General features: G+C 34.5%; 1 long non-coding RNA gene across 1 annotated transcript; it reads right to left on the minus strand.

Moving 5' to 3' along the window:
- Positions 1 to 13,439: 13,439 nt before the first annotated feature.
- LOC149212807 (uncharacterized) lies at positions 13,440 to 13,733 on the minus strand. The gene is made up of 2 exons (XR_016250270.1): positions 13,654 to 13,733; positions 13,440 to 13,556 (listed from the first exon to the last, which is right to left on the minus strand). It is a non-coding gene; the product is annotated as an uncharacterized LOC149212807 (long non-coding RNA).
- Between the last annotated feature and the right edge of the window lie 9,826 nt (positions 13,734 to 23,559).

A 23,559-nucleotide genomic window follows, 5' to 3' on the forward strand; every position in this document is an offset into this window, starting at 1 on the left:
TGATCCATGTGATAAAACCTCTCAATGGACCCTGCCCAATTTCAGCCTTCTTGGGACTATCACTTCACATCACCCCACCTCACACCTGGAGGTATGGCTGCATGTGATCCCTCTACCCACTTGGCTCATAATTTCCCCCTACTGGAGGTCTCTGCATGAGTGGATGCCTCCACCCGGTCTCCTCTCAGCTTCTCCAATTGTGGCTCCTCCAAAATTGTCTGAGACTTCTTCTTGGGCTACATGTTGAGAGGTAATTTACTCTCCCTCTCAACCACCAAGTCTCTAAAATTTGCCTTGTTCCTCAAGTCTTTCACCTGTCCCGTGGTGATGTGTCTAAGGAAAACCTTTCCCTTACTTAAGACAACATCATAGCCTTTTTCCTCCAACATCGTGATCGATACCAAGTTCTTCTTCAATCCTGGTACATACCTCACATCTGTCAAGGTGATAAGATCTCCATGCTCCCTCTAAAAAGAAACCGTGCCCACTCCTGAAACACTAAACCTTTCATCGTCACCCATCTCTATGAGTATCTTGAGGTCTTTCTCCTCCAAGGTATTGAATAAAATTTTATCGTTGGTCATGTGGAATGAAGCTCCACTGTCAAGATACCAACCACAAGCCATCATCAAAGACACCATGCATGTGATGAGGGTAAAGTCCTTCTCGAAATAAGAGGCTAATGCCTCACCTTCAGATCCTTCCGAGGATCCCTTCTTGAACTTCATCGATGGGCAATTAGTTGCATAATGACCCATCTTGTGACAATTAAAGCATCTCAATTTAGATTTTTCAACCTTCTTCCCTCCATGAGAAGAATTTGATTCGGAATGGGACGCCTTCCGCTTCCCTTTCCTTGCCTTACCTGCTAAGGCCAGATTTTTTTCATCATCATCCTTGGATGAAGAACCATCTCGAGTGCTCCTCTTGATCTCCTCCTGTATGAAATCCGACCACAGTTTTTCCCAATCCGATAGTTTCTCCCTTCCATTCACAGGGTCTTGGTAGCTATTTTAGCTCTTTGGAAGGCCAAGGAGAGCGAGGCTCACCATATCATCATCGATAGTAGTTATTCCCACACTACCAAGCTCATCTCTATAGGTGGTGAGCTTGTTCATATATGTGGAAATAGTATCGCAATTCTCCATCTTGATTCTTGGAAGCTTGTCCTTGAGTGCCAATTTCCTCTAGTTGCTACTATTCTAGTAGAGGTCCTTCAATGTCTTCCACATTGAATATGGAGTATTCTTCCCATGGAGACTTGATACAATATGGTCTCGAACTCCCTCAAGGATGATCTGTCTCCCCCTCACCACACACTTCTTCCATTCAGCCAACTCTTGTGCATTAGTTGCAGCTGGCTTGGGGATTTCTTGATCAATGAAATCCTTCAAACCACTGTCATCTATTATAGCCTCCATGCGATCTTTCCATGCTATGTAATTCGAGCTGCCATCCAAGGCATACTCGAGTCTCAAGCCATAGAACGCCATTGAGCAACCTGAAGTATGAGATGAATTCGATTTGCACCTGCAACCCCAAACTTCAAACTTCGAATTCTCTTCTTTGTATATTTTTCACTACTCTGATACCATGTAGAAATTCTCACTGTAGATTAACCTGATAATGCAATATAACTAAAGAAAAATACTTTAATCTACTTCTACAATCAATCTTGCAGAAGCTTAATAGATTTGAGCAAGATCAAGCATAACACATATAACCAGAAGAAGAATCAATACACATGAAACACAGAAAATACTCAGGGGAAAGCCTCAACTAAAAGCCCCACTATTTGTATTATCATACAAGGTGGAAATATCTCAGAATTACACAAAGCCTTAGCTCTCACAGCTATCCAGCTTTCAGTACAATCCCCCTGGATTCTCACAGGCAAACAAATCTTCTCACAAGCCTTCTCCTTTGCACTCCAAGCCTCTTATTTCCTTGTACAGTTTCTCCTGGGTGATCCAGTTGTTACCAAGTGTAACACTGATCACTCACACTAATCTCACACCTTGTAAAATTGAGCAATCCTCAAGGAACCTTTACCTTGACTGCATGGATCAGTTTCCTTTATAGGAAAATTCCTCCAACTGATAGTAACCTGTCCCTATCTTTAATCTCAACAGGGTCTTTCTCTAAATAGACATGCATGAGTTATTTATGAGAGAATCCTCAATTATCTAGAGTACACTAGTTTCATGCATGCATGCATTAACTGGCTAAACTCACAATTAGTTCCTCAAACTATTTGGAACTAATTTAACTGGACTTAAATCATTTAACTGAGCTAACTAATTACAACTCAATTATAACTCATCCTTATCTCCTCAATTAAGGGATAACTTCCTTAATTTAAGGGATAACTGTTTCATGACTTCACAAAGACTTCTAGCTTGAATTTCTCCAACTACTTAATCCAAGATGAATTAATTAATTATTTTTCAAGCAGTTGGTGAGACTAAATTTGAATTTTAATTCTCAATTCTAATTCAAGGACAAATCAAAATTAGAATATTCTTAACGCTATTTTTATCATTACTTGTTGTTATTTTCAACATTGCACATAGGTTGGAGGTTAGGGGTGAAGGGTTGATCCTCTATACATATGCCAAAACCTAGGGTTGAGGGTGAGTTCTTTGTACATATATCCAAACATGGGGTAAGGGGTCAGTCCTTTGTACAAATACTGAAACCTTCCAATGAAGGAACTCGTGACAGGGCCAACCTTCCAACTAGCCCCATGGATCAGTCTTACCAATTAGTCTCACTTCTTCATAAATCCACACAAGTCCAAAATTTATTTCAACAAAGAAATTTCTTGCAAAAAAACAATCAATGTGGAACCTTGAAGCCTGTAACACTGAGAAACTTCAACTGACCATAACTCCATCATTATTTGGAGTCTTCAATCTACCTTGTATTGTTGGAAAGGTCTTTCCAAGGTATATCCATCTGAGCACATTACAAAGGAACTGAGAAGATCCCCTGAAACATAAGTTCCTTCAAATAATGGGCAACTTAACCACCATAGATATAATATTTTTAGCTTCCTCACTTAACTTACTACTATGTTGCTTCTCTACTAGACACAATAGCTACCAGAGGACTCCCCCTCAACTTGAAACTCCTTGTCTCTCTCCATGGAACCCACATATTTGACATAAATGACAACATTTTTCCCAACAACCTCGCATTTGATATCCATGAGAATGTTTGACATTAATGAAAACACTTTTCCCAACACCAACAACCATCCTAGAGGAACGAGTGCAACTCATAGCTGGAGCTTACATCAAAAATCAAGAATCACTTCTTCGTCAATGATCTGTTATTGAATGTTAGTTTTGTTGTGCTAATTTCAATTTCATATTTATAAACAAATGCTTTCCCATTGCTTCATGTGCATAGGTTTCCTTAGGTGGTTTTTGAATGTAAATAGGTAAATTTTATCAAATTTAGTGTGACATTCATAAGCAAAATAACATGAAAAACAAGTGTTGAACAATAGTAATGAAAAGTACAACAAGCCATCAACATGAACACTTAACACAGTGTTTTGATGAAGGAGTTCACCCCTCCTTGGCTACATCTCCTTGGTACATATTCCATGGCTTGGGCCTCTATATTAGCTCAATATGGAAAAATTGTTGTTTACAAAGCTCTACTGCTCCTGAAACTTGTTTCAATGGGTTCAGAATGTCGAAATCAACTAGGAACACCTTTTCCTGAAACTCATTTGGTTGAAATTTTCTCTAGCTATGACCAAAACTGCTTTCTCCTAGAAAAACTCCTCTAAAACTGGAGGAACTCCAATTAATCCCGCTATTTTTGGAGTTAGTGCTGAAATTGGTGGGTTCCACCAAAAGTTTCGCTGAATTAAACTCAAGTTTAATTATGGATAAGGCGTGTTTAACTCAGAGTTAATCCAGATTACCTAGCACTAATCACGCAACTAGTTAACCATCAGCTTGCGGTTGTTCCATGAGTGGTCACATGTGATGTATTAAATGTTAGTGGTTATGTTGCCACCACTTGTGGTGTTTGTTATCCGCTATTTGGATAACAGTTTGATGTTACTGCCGGGGTGTTCACATGGCGAGTTGAATGTCAGAGGTTTACACTACGGTCTCAGATAATAGTTAACCATGGTGGTTGTGTAATGTGTGATCACATGAGAGGGTTGGCTCTCCTAACCGCCAAGCCTCAAAACATTAAACTTTAAATTTGTGCAGTGAGCTATACAGGTTAAGAAACATAGCATGGTGTAGTGGTATGGCACAAAGTTTGTTGGGGGTAGGTCTCGAGTTCGACCCCCCGGCTTGCCATAAATTTTTGGTAGACTGCGTGCTGAGCTAACCTTTGGGGAGGGACACGTGGCAGCCTCTGGACTTGCCACTTGTCCCCTCCTCATTGGTCTATTATAAACCAATAAAAAGTTACCAACACACCGTACTTGATATCAAATAAGAACATGACTCTTGGCGAACTATGATAGGACCATTGACCATTATTGACCTTGCATAGTCACATGCCACATCAGCAGTATGAACTGCTAACTATGTAGTGACTGTGCATTTTTTTTCAAAAATTTCTTATGTTTGGCAAAGAAGAAAAAAATCATTATCTTCCTCATACAAACTCAGTTTTTAATGAAACAAGTTGCATTGGGGTCATTTCACTGAGATAGACACGTTTGTTCAAGTTTCGAGCCATTCTGAGAACTTTGATTTTTGAGCTAAATACTGAGCGCCTGATTAGTCAAGCTCAAGAATTAGGTGATACTCCCTCCCTTCATCCCCCTTTATTCCCTCACATAAAACAAATAAATTCCCCTAGGGACTAAGGAAATAATGCAAGGGAACCAAGAGAAAAAAGAAAGAAAAAGAAATAGTCAACTACTACAAGATTTAGGTGATGTCTTAGTCAATTTTGGATGGGTGAAAATCATGGATGTTATTTCCCAACCCTCCTCCCACTATTATCAATGAAAGTCATCACCTGGAACATTATGGGTATTAATGATAAACCTAAGCACATATTCTTAAAACACGAAATATAGCAATAACATTCAAACATCCTCATGATCTAGAAATCAAAATGCTTTGCAAATATTATTTACAATTATCTTACTACAATTTGGTGAAACAATGAAGATATAGCCCAAGATTCCATAGGCACCTGAGGAGGCCTCACTATCATATGGAACCCATCTACTATAACCCTAATAAATTCTATCTCTCCTACAAATCCTCACTTCTAACATCCAACCCATTAGTCCTACCACCCAACACCTAATATCCATTATCTATGGCCTAAGCTCTCCTCTAAAAAAATAAAATCTTCAAAATATAGAAAGGGAGAATCAAAACATAGAGGACAATCATGATTTCCATTACACCAAAACTCATAGGTGTTAGTAAAGGGACACATAACCAAAGTTAACCAATACTTGAGAGGCAGTTAGGAACAGGTTGTGAAACACACAGGGGGCATTGGATTATCCAATTCCCAACAATATCCCCCCAACATGAGTTGGGGGTATTTCAAACTCGAGATCTTTTTCTCTGATACCAATCGTTGGAATCACGATTGTCATTATAGAAAAACCCATAGGTATTAGTAAACAGACACGTCACTAGAGTTAATGGATCCTTTAGAGGTGTTTAAGCACATGTCATGAAACACGTGAGGAGCGCTAGATTATCCAATGCCCAACATTTAAATCCTGAGGGGAGAGTTCAATATGAGAAAAAATATAAAAGAAAAAAAGGAGGGATCCACAAAGTAGATGAAGAAATTTTGCTTTTTAATGACTTCATAAACAACTCCCAAACAGTCGATCTCAGCACCCAAAATGGAATACATTTCTAGAACAAAAAAAGATGGGAAGTTCTCAAATTGGTTCTAGGATTAACAAAATTGTTATAAAAAAATCCCCATCGATTTCAAACACCAAATTTGAAGCCATAATCTTTCCAAGTCATGGTTCTAACCCGCATGGCTTATCTAACTATCAATAAATTGGTTGGGAAACCCAAGGAACACACCCTTCAAGTTCGAAGACTTCTTGTTAAGGAATCTAGACTTTCTCCATAACACGAAGATTTGGTGGAGAGATTCAAATATTTTCTTAGGAACAATAATGCTTCACTTTCAACAACAACTCGAATACCTCAAAAAAAAATCAAAGACTAGAATCTATCCAACTTTGGAAACATTCATAAATACAAGACACGTTTACAAAAAGAGATGGCTACCATACATGACACTTTCAATTTAGTATGAAAGACAGAGGAGTTAAGTCATCAAGATATAGTCACCTCTCTAAAACTGGAGTAATGCTTAAAGCAAGAATAAATTTTATTGAAACAAAAATCAGGAGTCCAATGGTTGCAAGAAAGGAAAAGAAACACTCAATTTTTCCACACACCAATGATTAATCACTAACAAAAAAAATTAGATATCAAGCATCAAATCTACCACCAACCTCAAAATCAAAAACCATGTTGAAATCACTCATGAGTTGCTTAACCATTTTCAAACCCTCCTAACCGAGCTCACCCTTGACAGAAGGTTGACCATTAGAAAAATCACTAGAAACATACTCAAAATTGTCACCAAAGCGTATAATGGCCTATTTTGACCACAAAAGAGGTGGAAATTGTAGTAGTGGACATGCCTAAATGAAATTCTCTAGGTCTCGATGGGCTAACTATATTTTTTTACCAATCTTGTTGGCAAATTTTGTGTCAGGATATATGGCAAATAGTATAAGACTCTAGATGCTCCTCCTCAATCCTCTCAACCTTATATGTCACATTCATTACGATAATCCCCAAATCATCAAGAGCCAAATCTTCTCACTATTATCCCATTTCCCTTAGTGACATCATATACAAAATCATCTCCAGTGTCATTGCCAACAAACTAAATCCCATCATCCTCTCTCTCATTTCCCTAGAGAAAACAAGATACCTGGAAGGAAAGAAAATAATGAATAGTGTAATCCTTGCACATGAATGCATCCACTCTCTTAAATCCAACAAAACCCTAAGTATGATCATCAAGCTTGACATGCCTAAAGCCTTTGAGAAGCTCATTTGGTAATTCATCTTTCATATACTTGTAGCCTTTGGACACGAAGAAAGATGGATTCATTAGATACTTTCCCTCATCACAAAAGCCTTCTTTACCATCTTAGTCGATGACACTCCCTTCATTCCTTTTGTTACTTGAAGAGGCATTAGGAAAGGGGATGCCATCTCTCCTTATATTTTTCTCCCAATGGTTGAAGGCCTTGACCACTCAATCTCTGTTTCCCTCCAAGATGGACTCTGAAGGTCCCCCTTTAGGATCTTCAATTCATTCTTCCACTCATCATCAATTTTTGGATGACACTTTGCTAATGGGCACTCCCACTGTCAAGGAAGTGGCAACCTTAAATCACATCGTTACTACATTCTCTAATTCATCTAGAACTTCCATTAACTTAGCCAAATCCCAGATATTTTTCTTTAACACTCCACTAGTTATTCAAACTCACATTTTTAGGCCTCTTAGTTTTAAAAAGAGCTTCATTTGGCCAAATATATGGGTGTCTCTCTCACTAACTACCCTCTTAGGAAAATCACTTGAGAGAATATTCTTCAAAAAATTGAAGCTCATCTTTCCTGCTGGACCTTCTACTTATTAAATTTGGTAGGGTACTTCACTCTCCTCAAATCAATTTTTCAATCCTTACCTATTTATCTCTTATCCATTTTTTCTTCTCTAAAGGCCATTCTCAACAATATACAAAACATTTAGCAATTCTTCCACTTGTGGGGTGCTAAGAGAGAAAAAATGTGGGCTCTCACTACTTGGGACAAAATTTGCTAACCAAAGCTTCAAGGTGGATTTGTACCAAGAGATCCAAAAACTCTTAGTAAAGCACTCAACACAAAAAAATGGTAGAGATAGATCAATAATCCATAATCCCTCTGATGTAAGATGTGGAGACACAAATACACCCCAAACATTCAAGAATTACAACTCGAATTGATAGGTAATATCTTTTGGGAAGTAAGAAATGGTTAAAGCATGCTATTCTCGGAGGACTATTGGCACTAATGGCCAAAATTATCTTATAAAAATCATCTCAATCCTATCAAATACTCTCTTCTCGCCCAAGGACTAACCTCTTTTTTTACTACTAGGGCTCTTCCTCTTCTCATTCTTCTTAGTGGTGCAACTGGATAGATTGTACCAATTTGTTAGAGTTGGGTTCATGTTCTAGTTGATCGGAAAATTTGTTCAAGGAGGAACATATATTCTTCGTTGGGTGCTTTAACATAAAGAAAATTTCAGCCTCTCATAAGCTTGTAGCCTCCTTTCCCCTAATAATCCTAATGAATATTGTAGCATGTGGGAAAGGCTATGGTATCTCAGACATTGGCCTAAAACTACCCTCTTCTTACAGATTTTATTTTGGAGCAAAACTCTTACCTGGATTCTATGAAATTTCAATCTACTCCCTTAGCCTCTCTAATTTTAAATCTAGTAATCACCTCTTCAACATCAATAGTTACCTTGCTTCCCTCTTACACAATATTTCCATCCGATTCCATCAATCTGATCACAATCCTACGAGTATCACCTCTACTTTGCATTCATGTTTAGCCTCTTCCTTTACAAATCCCATCACAATAAATTTTGTAACAAACTCCCAGGTTTCCTTCGTTAGAACACTCCGAAAGAGAAAGAGTTTTCAAAAACAACACTATCTCTTTTCACAATCTCTAGCAAATTATTCTCAACAACCTAAGGAAATCAATTATTTTTCTTTATTGGGATGATAAGGACTGGGTTCTAATCATGTCGAAATAATCATCCTCTTCTCCTTGGGATTCTCTCCTCATCTCAACTCTTATGTCTTTTCACCTCCCCCCTTCCTCTCCCTCTAGCCCTACCTACTGGTCTCCCCCTCACATTGACTTCATCAAACAAAATTTTGATGATGCCTCTAATGGGAATGCAGGTCTAATTAGCTATGGAGATTTCTTAGACAATGCACACATTCAAATCACTCACATATATGTGGGAGAAATAATTCACACTAACAACATTGTTTCAGAAATTTAAGCACTTGAATAAGGCCTCTTCGTGGCCATAGGAAAGTGTTACTCCAAGCTCATCATGGAGGGAAATTTGAAAACAATAATAAACATATTTCAAAGAATCCAATGTGGTTCTAACCCATCCCAAGCAACCAATAACTTGAGATTGGGAGTTCGAGTAACAAACATAGTAGAGCTCCTAATTCAAATTCCCACCACCCTCCTCTCTCATGTTCGTGAGGAGGGAAATAAATTGGCTAACCATCTGCCTAATAATGACCCCAATCTAAGTGCTTCATTGATAGATTTGGATAGGGAGCAAGGCATTCTTGACTTCCTCCTCTCTCAATGTTAGAATTAGGACACATTCAAATCACTCCCATATATGTGGGAGTAATCGTTCACACTACCAACATTGTTTCAGAAATTTAAGCACTTGAAATAGGCCTCTTCATGGCCATAGCAAAGTGTTACTCCAAGTTCATCATGGAGGGAAATTTGAAAGCAATAATAAATTTTTTTCAAAGAATCCAATGTGGTTCTAACCCATCCCAAGCAACCAATAACTTGAGATTTGGAACTCGAGTAACAAGCATACTAGAGCTCCTAATTCAAATTCCTGCCACCCTCCTCTCTCATGTTCGTGAGGAGGGAAATAAATTTGCTAACCATTTGGCTAATCGTGACCCCAATCTAAGTGCTTCATTGATAGATCTGGATAGGGATCTAAGGCATTCTTGACTCCCTCCTCTCTCAATGTTAGAATTGGGACAAAATAAACTTTACCCCCCACCCCACGCCCACAACCATTGCGCAAAATAAACTTTACCCCCCACCCCACCCCCACAACCATTGTGCCTCCCCTCTAACTCTGATATAATGGACGCCCCTCAAAATAAATGCTCCATTAAGTGAGCCATTTGGCAGGTTATTGGCCTCTTTATCATGTGAAAAGATCAAACCAATAGGCAATCTAAGCTCTTAAAATTAAAATATCATATTGAACCTTTTATATATAATATTTTTGATGTATAAAATTATAAACACATAATAGAATTATATCATAAAATATTGAAATTTTGATCCACAAAAAAATTCATTATGTTAAATTGATCAATATTTTTCTATGTTTTTGAAATGTATATTACCTAATAAATTAAATAACAATAATTTTGTTAAATTAAAGATCAATATAAATTAAAATACAATTTTCAACTTATTGCATATAATATTATGTATGCATAAAATTATTACATATATACAAATACAAAAAATATATACAAAATAAAAACATATTATACAAAATAAAAATAAAAATATTTAGATTTAAATTACAAAATATTAAAATGTATAATGATTGATAATAAGTGGGGAAAAAAACTTATATTATTAAATTCAAAATCAATATCAATTAAATACACCATTAATCATTATAAATGTATATTAATTAATAAAAATAATTCAAATTTATTGTATTAAACCAAAATATAAATGAAAGTTCAACATTTAAGGTTTAACTTTATAGTCATGTGTCCGTTGCATCTCATTATCTTTACGTAAATCTTAAGACATTGATGTGATTTATCACGAAGAGTTTCTTTAATCATGAATGAGAGAAGCCTCCATTATGAGATAATAAAAGACATGTAATACAAAATAAAATACAAATATTCAAAATTATATCATGCTATATTAATATATATATTGATTTATAATACTTGGGTAAAAATCTATATTGTTGAATTCAACATCAATATCAATTTAATACATCATTCATCATTTTAAATGTATATTAATTAACAAAAAATTAGAATTTATTGAATTAAATCAAAATATAAATTAAAATTCACTTCGTAGTTGTGTATTTTCAAATGTATATTACTTCATAGTTCTTGAAAAAACATATTGAATTAAACATTAACACAAATAAAAATACAACAAACAATTTCTTGCATATGATATTATGTAAGCACAAAATTAATGTGCAAATACAAACACAAACACAAAGATAAAAATGCAATTAACAAATTTATAATACAAAAAAATACAAATATTTAGAATTATATCATAAGATATCGGAACGTATATTCATTGATAATATTTAGGAAAAGAACTATATTATTAAATTGAACATTAATGTCAATTAAATAGAATATTCAAATCAATTTAAACATATATTTATTAATAGTGCTGGTAAAAAAATCAAATTTATTAAATTAAATCAAAATTAAAATTAAAATACTATTTAATTTCATAGTCATTTATATTTTTGAAATGTATATTAATTAATAATTCTTACATAAAATAATTTTATTAAATTAAATATCAATATAAATCAAAATACAACATGTAGCTTTTTGCATATGATTTTATGTATACATAAAATTATTAGAAATATACAAACACTTAATAATACAATTAATAACGAACATATAATACAAAATCAAAATACAAATACTATTAAATGGAATATCAATATTAATAGAATTAAGCATTTATCTCATTGTAAGTGTAAATGTTCCATACGTTTATCATTCATAGCCATGATGTCATAATGATTATATTTTTCAAATGTATCATCATATTGTTATGGCTATTTATATTTTCTCAATGTATACCAATTAAAATTTGTAAAATTGAATCAAAGTATAAATTAAAATACAAAAATCAACTTATTTGAAAGGTAACATTCTCATATAACATTGTGTATAAAATTATTGCACAAACACAGGTAAAAATAAAATACACTTAACAAACACATTATACAAGAAATATACACATTTAAAACACAACATTCCACTCATTTGAAATATAATTTTTACATATCAATTAGTGGTACTTGCAAAAAAGATGTATATATTTTATTAAATTGAGCATCAACATAAATTAAAATACAACACTCAACTCATTTGAAATATAATTCCTACATATGAAATTATGTGTGTAAAATTATACACATAACAAAGACAAACAAACAAACAAACACATAACACAACAAACAAACAAGCACACAAAACAACAAACAAATAAGTACACAATGCAACAAAGAAGAAGTAAACACATATGCAACACAGAAACAAACATTTAAACTTCTATCATCATAAAACATCTTGTAATAAATTGACTTTCTAAATATATATTTATTAAATTTATGTAAGAGTAAATTTTAAAATATTATTTTCAATTAAAAATATTTATTTTATTTATGTTATATAAAAAAAGGAATGTATGAGTAATTTTAAAAATATTATTTTCAATTAAGAATATTTATTTTATTTATGTTATATAAAAAAAGGAATGTATGTGATGAGTTTTTAAAATGTAGTGTTTGATGAGGGTTGTAAATAATTTATGATTATTATGGTAGTGTCATGTATTTTTGAAATATATTGTGACATTATGAGTTAAAATTGTAAATTGTATTGATTAAAAGAGTTTACAAAATGATTGTATTATCTAAAAGAATTATAAAATTATTTTGAAATATCATTTAATTAACACATCCATTATAAATTTAAAACCTTAACATTAAAATACAAATAATTATAAAATTGATTTTCAAGAAAACACAAAATACAACAGACAAATAAACACACAATACAACAAAGAAGTAAACACATGCAACACAAGAATAAGCATCTAAACTTCTATCATCATAAAACATCTAATAAAATAACTTTTGAAATGTATATTTAATTAATTTATTTAAGAGTAAATTTTAAAATATTATTTTCAATTAAATATATTTATTTTATTTAAAAAGGAATATTTGTGATGAGTTTTGAAAATGTAGAGTGTTTGATAAGGGTTGTAAAGAATTTATGATTATTGTCATAGTGTCATGTATTTTTGAAATGTATTGGGATATTAGGGGCCATTTAAATTTTTGAAAATTGTAAATTGTATTGATTGAAACAGTCTATAAAATAATTGTATTATTTAAAAGAATTATAACATTATCTTAGATATCAATTAATTAACACATATATTATAAATTTAAAACCATATTGTTAAAATACAAGTAATTATAGAAATGATTTTCAAGGCAAGCTAAAAATATATATTAAATTCACAATTAAGTATTAAAATAATATAATTGAAATTTCAACCAAATTTTATCAACATATTTAAACACAATATTATTATTATTTTCCATTATTACTACATGCATTATAGAAAGAAAAAAAATAAAAAATTCTAAAAACACACCCACAAAACATTCCTCACCAATAGCCATGGCCATGGTTTTGATGAGGACACTAGGGAAGGGAAAACCCCCTCCCTCAAAAAAAATACTAATGTTATTAAGGTACACTTTTGAGTTTTTCTTCAACATGATTTACAAGTAAATAAGTAAAATTATATATCATGACATTACATATCCATCTATCTACTACTAATTTAATATCACATTCCATCTCCTTGTGCTATGATCCCGAGTCATCTTTTATTTTCCTGCATAGAACACAAAAAAAGGAAATCATATTAATAATAAGAAATTTTAATAAACATATTATCTAAATTTATATATTGTTAAAATTTGAAAAATCACCTATCCATCTTTCTACTACTAATTTAATATCACATTCCATCTCCTTGTATTATGAGTGAGTCCCGATCATCCTTTATTCCCCTGCATAAAACCCAAAAAAGAAAAAAATATTAATAATAAAGAATTTTAATAAACTTATTATCTAAATTTTTAGATGGTTAAAATTTACAAAATCCCCTAAATCAAAAATAAACAAATAAAAACATATATAGATTGATTAGACACATTAATTTAAATTTTAACAATTTAAACCAAAAATGCTAATAGCTATTCATATCTATCTTTATTTGACTTTTGACTTAATTACTTAAATACAGATAATCTAAACTTACAGCAACACAGGTGGTAAATTGCTCAACAATACCCGTCTGGCTACATTAGGTAAAACCTATTGATTTTTTTACCAAAGAGAAATCGTCCATTCCATTTGATTTTTATTTTTGAAGTACAGCAACAAAAACGACTACTGGCTTGGGTATTAAGGTGAGTTAAGGAGAGAGAACCCGCATTCAATTCAGATATTGAAAGATATGGAAATCATCAAGTCTCAGTAAATAAAAACAGAATTAAGCGCCTTTTTCCCCTAAAGATGAGAATTTCTTGGACGAAACCAGCGAATGAGAAGTTTTTCAAAGATGTGGTTTTTCAAAGAAATCTCTCGTCGATCTGTTAAGCCGCAGCCGAGGTTCAAAAAGGTGAATTCCGATAGCTTGGCGCTAGATATAGTCAACGAATTAAAGCCAGTTTCTAAACACGGCGTTGGGAGGACTTAGCTTTTAGAAAACAGGGGTTAGGGTGATGCTTCTTTTCTGGATTACGGATCAACAGGAAGCTAGTGTCTGTTGAACAACTATGCAGCACTACACTACTTAGCAGCAGCTTCGCTAAAGAAAGATAATAACTATTTGCTAACAACGCTCAGCTAGAACTCAAATGGGTTAAGCCATTTCTCTTTTTATTTTTAAAGTACAGTAACAAAAATTTCAGTGTCTGGTGGATCAAACCGAAATGTCCAGAGAGATGAGCTTTCAAAACAGTTTTACAACCTTGACCTTGACATATGAAATGCCTGTCTGCTATATGAAGAAACTTGTGGAAAAGGACGGAAGTGTAAATCCCTATAACCGAGGCTATCTGTCCCAGTAAAAAACATGAAAAAGCAATAATCTGAAATAGAACGCTGATGGTCAACATTTGTACAGTCCAGAGAGTAAATTAATCAAAATCCAGCTGAATTAGCTGTAGAGGGTAAGACCTATTGATTTTATATGTAGTTTATTTTAAGATAAGACCTATTGATTTTATATGCACTTTATTTAGCTAATTACTCTTTAAAACAACTACTATATTATGAAATAAATTACTCTTTAAAAAACAAAGATAATATATTATGATTTCACTAGCAAATCTCTAGTAAGAAGCCCTAAAAGCTAAAAAAATACTATATTAAGATTTCATTCGAAAATCTCTTCGTTTAGGAACCTGTAATTACACCATTGACATTTCATCTAAAGTGCAGGAATCGTGTTGAAGGCAACGAGCTGAACACAACAAGCTGAAAAAACAGAAAGAATAAGAAACTGGAACCAGAGCTTGTTGTATACTCTGTTGCTTCAGTGGTTTACCCTGCAGTAGGATAAGTAGTTCATGCAATTAATCCAAACAAATACATACACAAAGACGCAGTTCCAAGACCTAGTGGTGAAGATTATGAGTTTCTTGCAGTGGAGCAAGTAGTTGATGCAATTAATCCAAACAAAAACATACAGAGAGATGCAATCCCAAAAACTGGTGATGAAGATTAGGATTCAGATGTTTGTGACTGGGATAGAGATTGAGAAGAATATCATGTCCCATAACCAGTTTTTTTATTTCTTGGATGCCCTTAGACCTGGCAGTAAGTAAGACAAAGGAAGTTCGATATTGGTGATGCAACTTCTTGAGATTCGATATTGGTGACGCAACTTCTCATTCGTATCTATGTCTCATCTAAAGTCTAGGAATAGTGTTGTAGTGCAACCAATCATTTGTTTATGGTTATATAGATTAAAAAACTATGAGGGAAACTGAGACGTGCTCTAATCTTCTTCGGCTTACAAGAATTGATGTATAGCATCACACAAAAGTTTGTGGATGCTATGCATTGCTTCAGCAAAAGAATTTCTCCATGCGACGCACTGTGGATCTCGGTGATAAACCCTGACCCAATACACTTGCCAGCTCTGTGGCCTTCTGATGACACAAAACCCGTTAAGGTCAGCCACGAATCTGGGTTTAAAATATTTCCTTAGGTCTCATATTGCACCCAACTCTTTCAATTGGCCTCTAAATTATGCTTTAATGCCTAATGGCATATCAAGGGCCTTCAGTGCAACACCTACAGCCTCAGAAAGTGGATTTTCTTATCCAATAACAAGAGTTGCGAACAAAGTTGTCCATTATTGAAGTGAAATACAGGGTATAAGGGGGATCGGTAATGCCCCACTATAATCTCAACCCCAAATAGTTGCCAAGGTTTTCACCAGGAAAACCAGTCTTCTTAGTGAAAAGGTTATGCCCATATGTACCTAGGTCCTAGTTGATTCAGGTTCATCAGCTTTTACTTCATATAATTAATTTATTCGATCCTAGCTGATAGATTTAAAGTTATGCTAAAATTCACTTAAGTCATCAATATTTTAGCTGAAGCAGGACAAGGGGCTCCGCAACATAGAATCAACCCCGTCGGCACCATCCAGGACCAGCCACAAAATAAGCTAATGTGCCAGGAACGAAAGAAGCAAGGGTAGCTAGTAGAGAAGCAACATGAATGGCACTTGTTGTATATTCTATTGCTTCACTGGTTTGCCCAACAGTAGGAGGAGTAGTTCATGCAAACAAATACATAGAGAGAAATGCAGTTCCAAAAACTCCTTATGTACAGAGCATAAGAAACAAACCCTAAATAAGGGGAGAACTCCACTCCACATAATCAATCAGGTAAAGCCAAATCGCTACCTGAACAACGAAGGGTTTAATGGAATTGTCTGTAAAGCATGACAAGGGACTCCCCCTGCAGCTGGGAGCGGATTGCCCTCCCCGATACCCCACCCCTGCTAACGCCTGATGTATTATGTTTAAATGCAAAAGGGTAGCAATAGAGAAATTATGTTCAAATGCAATTGGGTAGAAAGTAGAAGAACCAGGGCTGGAGAATATAATAATTTCCTAAATACTTAACAAAAACTAAGAAAGTAAAAAATAAACACAGGTTCATTTTAAATTTGGTATACCCATGAATTTTAATCTTTATCGTCACTCTATGAATGTAAACTTGAGGTCAAATACTACACCTTCTTTAAAAACTAGTTGCAGAAATTAAAAGCTTACTTGCAACAGCGAAATTCTGTTTCTGCTGTTAAGACCAGGGCTGGGTTCGCTAACAGAAATATTTCCTCTGCCCTAAAACCCCGCCTCCGTGTTTTCTCCTCTGCCCGAAAGCTCTGGCTCTTTCTCCTCTGGCCCGAAAACTCTGGCTCTGATTCTCCTCCAGGCCTGGAACTCTGCCCCTAGAATACATACATTATTACAATTCAAACATAGATCAGGCCCGAAAACTCTGCCTCTAGAATAAAATATCCTACACAATTGTTACAGAATACATGCATGAGTAATGAAACATAGATTACCTCTTCTTTCAATCTGCTAAATTCATCATACTTCGTATCATAGCTTCATATCCTCCTTTCACATATCAAAACCCAACAAAATAACACAGGAAAAAAATAAAATACTAGAACAGTGAAAAAATTCACAACACAGCAATACGAAAGAATTCAGAACAAAACAATAGACATGGCCATGCCTAACACGACACAACACAAGACAAGACAAGAGAGAAAAACAAGTTCAATGGATTACTGGCAAACAAAAACCAAAAATATCTCCCTCCCTCCTCGTTTAACAAAGGCCGCTTCTCTAACATACATTTGAATTTAATGGCAGATATTATATGCAGTTTTCCTAGAACTTTTAAATCCGAGGGTGACAGGCTGGCCTAAGAACCGTTAGGCAAAGGAGGGAGGGTGACAGGCTGGCGTAAGACCGTTAGGCTAAGGAGGGAGGGTGATGACGGTATGTTTGAATTTTTTTGAAATGGACAGTTATTCATTGTGTAACGAGTTAATTTTATAAAATAATAAATCTTTTTTATTATGTTATTTTTAATATTTAAGTTTAATTTTATTAATAATTTAATTTCAAGTTTTTACATAATTTATTATTTTAAAATTAGTTTTATTTATTTTTAAAATTAATTTTACAATTTAAAAAAAAAAAATTATAAACCAATATAATAAAAATGAATATATTTTATTTTATAATAAAGATCATTTATCTTATTCAACTTCAAAAACAACATTATTAACATAATAAAGTATATATAATTAAAATAAAACAAAATTGAAATGTAATAAAGTATATACATTAAAATTGAAAATTTTTACATCAATATGAAATTAACAAAACGTACATTCTTTTCTTAAAATACAAATATCATATAATAAAATAATACAAATACATATAAAATGTAATCATTAAAGGATTATATATATATTCTTTACTTATTACTACATTTTAGATACATCAAATGAAAAGATAGTAATTTAAATAATGAATTCATCAATATTAAATAATTTTATAAAATATTTTCCTATAGGGGTGACATATAGCCATGATAATGTTTAAAGATGTGATAGTGAGTGGAGATCATGGCCATAACCACCCACACACTTGGAAAACGATCTAGATGAAAATTCGTCCAAACATGTTAATGATTGAATCCAATGTGGTTGGTGTTTGGATGGTTTGGTGGTCTCGTCAGTGCTCCATTCCTCTAAAGCTAGTACAAATAGTGATGGATTTACAATCATGATAATGAAGGTGGAGAGAGGCATGGCAAGTAATAATTGTTGGGAGATGTGAGAAAGGAAATATTCTGCAATTTGGAATGATCACTCCCCTTGTATCTAGCTCTTAAGGCCAAACCAACTTTTTGTTTGCGTTGAGGGAATGTTTGAGGTGGTTTATTTGATGTGTTGCAAATTTAGGCTAAGAAATTGGCTTAGGAGGAAGTCTAGGATTAAGATAAGTAGCGTGGATTTTTGGATACAATTCTCTACTTCATTTCATCAAAGAGTTATTCATCTTTAATCCACATATCTCAAGTCATGGTGACAAGAATTTCTTCAGGGGATTGATTTCGGTGTCTTCTTCTCCCTAGCTTTATTTTTGTTGATTTTGTTTTCTTTGGAGCTCTAGCTCTGGTCCTTGTCTCGTTGTTTTGTCTATTTTTACGATTATTATATTTGGGTCACCTCTAGGTGCATTGTTCTCCTTAAGTTTAGGTCCTTTACACTTCATTTAAAATGCAAGCCTTTCAATCTTGCTTCCTCTATTTTTCCTTGAGGTTGGCTGATGGTTTCCATTACTTATGTTTTCATCGAGGTGGTCAACTTAAAGACCCTTTAGCAAACTCCTTAGTGGTTCATTGTTTTCTTTGAGTATCCTAGTAGTCATGGTAGGTTGGTTTTGCTTGCTTTATTCACTTTTAACCCTTGTTCCCTCTTTCTTTATCCCTTGTCCTATCTTAGTATTCCTTGAGTTCACCATCCTTTCAGATGCAAGGGTCACTGAGTGGGGTTCATTCCTCCCCTTGCTCGAGAGTGCAATATGCAACCTATTATAAAGCACTCTCGTTCTATCTGTGTTTCCATTGTCCACTCAGAAATTCACGGGGAGATACACCAAGAAGAGGAAGAATGTAGGATGGAGAGAAGGTCTATCTCATGATACAATGAAATTTAGGAATAACTAAGAAATCAAATCCCCAACAATAGGGGCTTAGAAGCCTTTAGTTTATGGACATATGTGATTGGGGTTGCAGTGCCCAAATATGTCTATAACAGAGATGGACAGTGAAAACCATATAAGAATGCACGAACACCTTCGAGACCTGGGCAGAGATATCGCAAAAAGAGAAATTTTGCATTGGATTTGGCGGTCAGATAACATTGTGTTTGACCATTCACTTGTATGTATTTTGATGCTTTCGATAGACTTTCAAAATAGGGTTGTATTATCAAACTTGTGTTTCTCATGTTTTTTATTTTAAAAGCCTTGACATATTGTCAATCTTGATTCTAACAGCTCCAAATGGACAATTCAAGTGCGGGTAATTAGCATGGTTCATGGGACTGACCCTGAAGAATATTTTGAAATACCAACTAACATACGCAGATTGCAGCTACTTAGGGTTCAAGGTAATAGCATGGAAAGAATATTCAGTTTTCCATAGCCATTCCATCCAGTGTGGATCTGCTGGGATTTTCCTTCTTAGATCCTGTTAATGCCTCTAAAATCACTGCATCAACATTGGGGAAAACCACCCGGTTTGGACCTTCGTGTAGCTCCTTTTCCGTTTGGTATGGTGGCTCCGACTAGATATAATGGGACCCGTTTCCCAGTGATGTATGAATTGATGGGTGATTTTTTTATAATGTGTAACAAAGGTGATAAGTGTTTTATCCTACAATTCAAAAATATACAAATATTCTAATCTAACCCAGGTACCCTGTTAACAATGCAATTTCTGATTGTTTCAAATAGAAAAATAATCATAAATATGGCTTATCTGTAAATAGAAAGATGTATTCATATAATGATTACTTTGATTAAGAAATTAAACAAAGTAATTATAAAAACATTATCGCATTCATCACAATATATATCACTGACATATATCCTTTGAAATAAACAATTATCAATCTTCAGAAATGATATAATAAAGAATCGTTTGAACAAGCATACATATATCAACAATAGCAACTTAAGAAATGTTCATTCGCATAAAGAAATAAGACAAAAACAGTGATAATAGTACAGTATGCATTTGAATCCTTCCAATGTAAACAACACTCTGACTCCACTTTCCTATTTGAAAAAACCTCTAGAAGATGCAAAAGTGCAAGTCTTGAAAAAGCTTCTTTCACAAAAATGTAGAATCTTAATCCAATTTTGATTAGAAAATATTTAGAAGTACAGAAGTGCAACTTCTTAAGTCAAATCTTATACAAATTGAGGACCATTTCTAAATACATGAAAGGGTCTTAAATAATAAAAAGAAAAACTAACTATCAGCAAAAATCGCTATGAGTTGTTCTAACTGTAGACATGAAAATCTGGGATTTGCTATAAAAGTACTAGTGCAATAGCGGTTGAACTAATTCATTGAATCAACTTCCTTTCTTGTGCTTGTAGCTAATAGATTGCGAGCATTGGCTAGATTTCTAGAGGTTGACTCATCCTGGAATGTAGCTGGGCTGTGTAAGTGGCATTGGAGAGTTCGAGAATCATGCAGTTGACTGCATCAGAAAGGCATTTCATGGCCACCTGCTAGCTATGTGGCTTGACTAGAAAAAAACAGAATGTGTCCCATGTCAAGTTTTGCACTTCTCTGATCTATTTTTCTCTGCTTGCCAGCTCCTGTCTCCAATGATGTTCCAATGTCTTTGCTTTCGAGAGTTTACCTGGAGAGCAATCAGATATCAAATTAGACATATGAAAACTGTTATTTACTAATTCGATTACACCATTCATTTCATCTCTTGATCTAGAAGTTTCTCTTTCGACTTACATTAACTAGGACTCCCATTCCAAAAATAGGATTTCCTTGTGCGATTCTTGTATCTTTGGAAAATTGGCAGCCCTTCCTTCTATGGAATCTTGTCAAGAAAGAAAATTTGTTATCCTTTCATCTTCTTTTTCCAATTCCAGTCTGGCATCAACTGCGTTCTCAATTAGCGATGTAGATATATCGCACAATGGGTTGGCCAATGACATGTTTTGGCAAAGGATGTTCAACTGCCAGGACAAGGCTTTGGTTTTCTCAAAGGCTTCTTTTCTAAATTCACTAACCTGTGGATAACCCATGTACTCTTCTATCTATAATTGCATTTGTGCACTTTGATCTTCCTTGGCCTTCTTTTCCTGCTCAATTGTCATCTGAAGCCTGCTTGGTTATTGAGACAACTCCTGTTGTTTTTTGAGAGTCTGCTTATCAATCTTCTATTTCTCCAGTTTCAACTACTCTTTTAGTTGCTCATTTTTCTATCTTTGCTCTGCTAGCTACTGTTCAAGCTGATTAATCCTTTGTTGTTCTTCTTGTAGAGCTGTAACTAGGGTCTCTCACACCGCTAATTATTCCACATTAATAAGTCAATCCGGGAACGTTTTGTTATTGCAAGAAGTAGCTCAATCCGAGGCTATTTGTCCGAGTAATGCTTAGTAGTACAGTGTTCAGAAGATCCAAAGGAAAACAGATGCTAAGCTGTGACTAAACTAACCCAAAAGATGGAATCACACAAAATAGTTGATCAGTCAAGGGTACGGAAGCAATAACCCATCCCTCTAGAAACTGATTAAAGAAGGGAAATTAGAGCATGGACTTATAGGTCTGGGAGCTAAGCAGCGTCTTGCTGAGGCTCACTACAGCCTTAGGCCTTCTCTCACACCAAAACAACAAAGGCAGGTAAATAAATCAACGGAAAGTAAAATGGAACAGCAAACGGAAATGGAACAGCAGTAAATGGAACAGCAGTAAAATGGAACAGCAATGATCAAATGGAACAACAATAATCAAATGGAACAGCAACCCTTAATGATTTACGAAACAACAACCATCACCTCTATGTACATGTTCTACATTAATATAGCAATCTGAGGATATTGAATGATACAACTATGTTTCTAAACAAAATGACGCTACTCTCAAATCCCACAAATATTGTTTCACATAAATCCAATGACAGTAACATTCATACCAGCACTCTGTTACAGAAATGGCTGAATAAAGATACAATTCGACCCTGTGTAAATCCAATTATACAGTGCAGAGTCCTTACATGGAGAAATCATTCATTCATTAATCATAACAGAGCATAGCGTATCACATAAAGAATTCATCAGATTGCTAAGTAATAAAGATAAACAAACCACACACAAATCGCTATATAATGATACAAAAGCAAGTGTCCTTCGGAGCCGGGCCCTTAGTTGCCAATGGTACACCGCCTTAGATTACTCCAGGTGCAGAGACGGAATAAACACCAAGTCTTTTATATTAATTGCATCCACAAAAGTATAACAAAATCAGGTCTCAGTGAGACTCAATGATTAAAGTTTGTTCTAGAACTGTAAAATTACAAAAACAGTCGTCCCTTTGCTTAATGATGTTGTGCCATTATATAAAAGAAATAACGGAGATATCTAGATAATCATAGATAAGTAAAGCAGCGATCCCTCAGGATCAAAGATCCTGAGGGATTCGCTAATCATTCAATCTTTCTTGCTTTCGCCGAGCCGGTATCCCACATTCTTTTCCTGGACTATTCAATTCCGATTTTGCTTGATCGTGTCCGCATCCGGTTCCCTACTGGAGGAACAACAGTTATTTTTCCTCTGCTTCTCGCTTTTGGGCGGGAACTCCTTGCTTGCACGTCTTCCTGCATAGAAAACATCAATTATTAGCACTTGAGCTTCCTTTGTCTATTTTTGCACATTTTATCAAAATCCTTTATCTTCTTTGAATTCCTCATGCAGAAAAGGTTACAATTATTATTGAAAAACCACTAGATTGCTTGTCAAAAGCATACCTTCCGAGTGCTCCACACACCCCCCTGCTTACCCTGTTTCATGGCCTCATGAAAACATTGTAGTTGACATGCAAGGCGGTGAGAGAATAGGCCGGAGAAGGGATCTCTTGAGGAGGCCGACAACCGTGATGAGCAACTAGATTATCAAAGAACTGATCTATTTGATCTGCAGGCATCTCATACAAGGCCTGATATCCGGGTGCAGGGTGCCAAATAA

Source organism: Pinus tabuliformis, chromosome 1_1 (assembly GCF_031772625.1).
Source record: "Pinus tabuliformis cultivar Carrire ecotype Pingquan chromosome 1_1, CPIR1, whole genome shotgun sequence".
NCBI lineage: Eukaryota > Viridiplantae > Streptophyta > Pinopsida > Pinales > Pinaceae > Pinus > Pinus tabuliformis.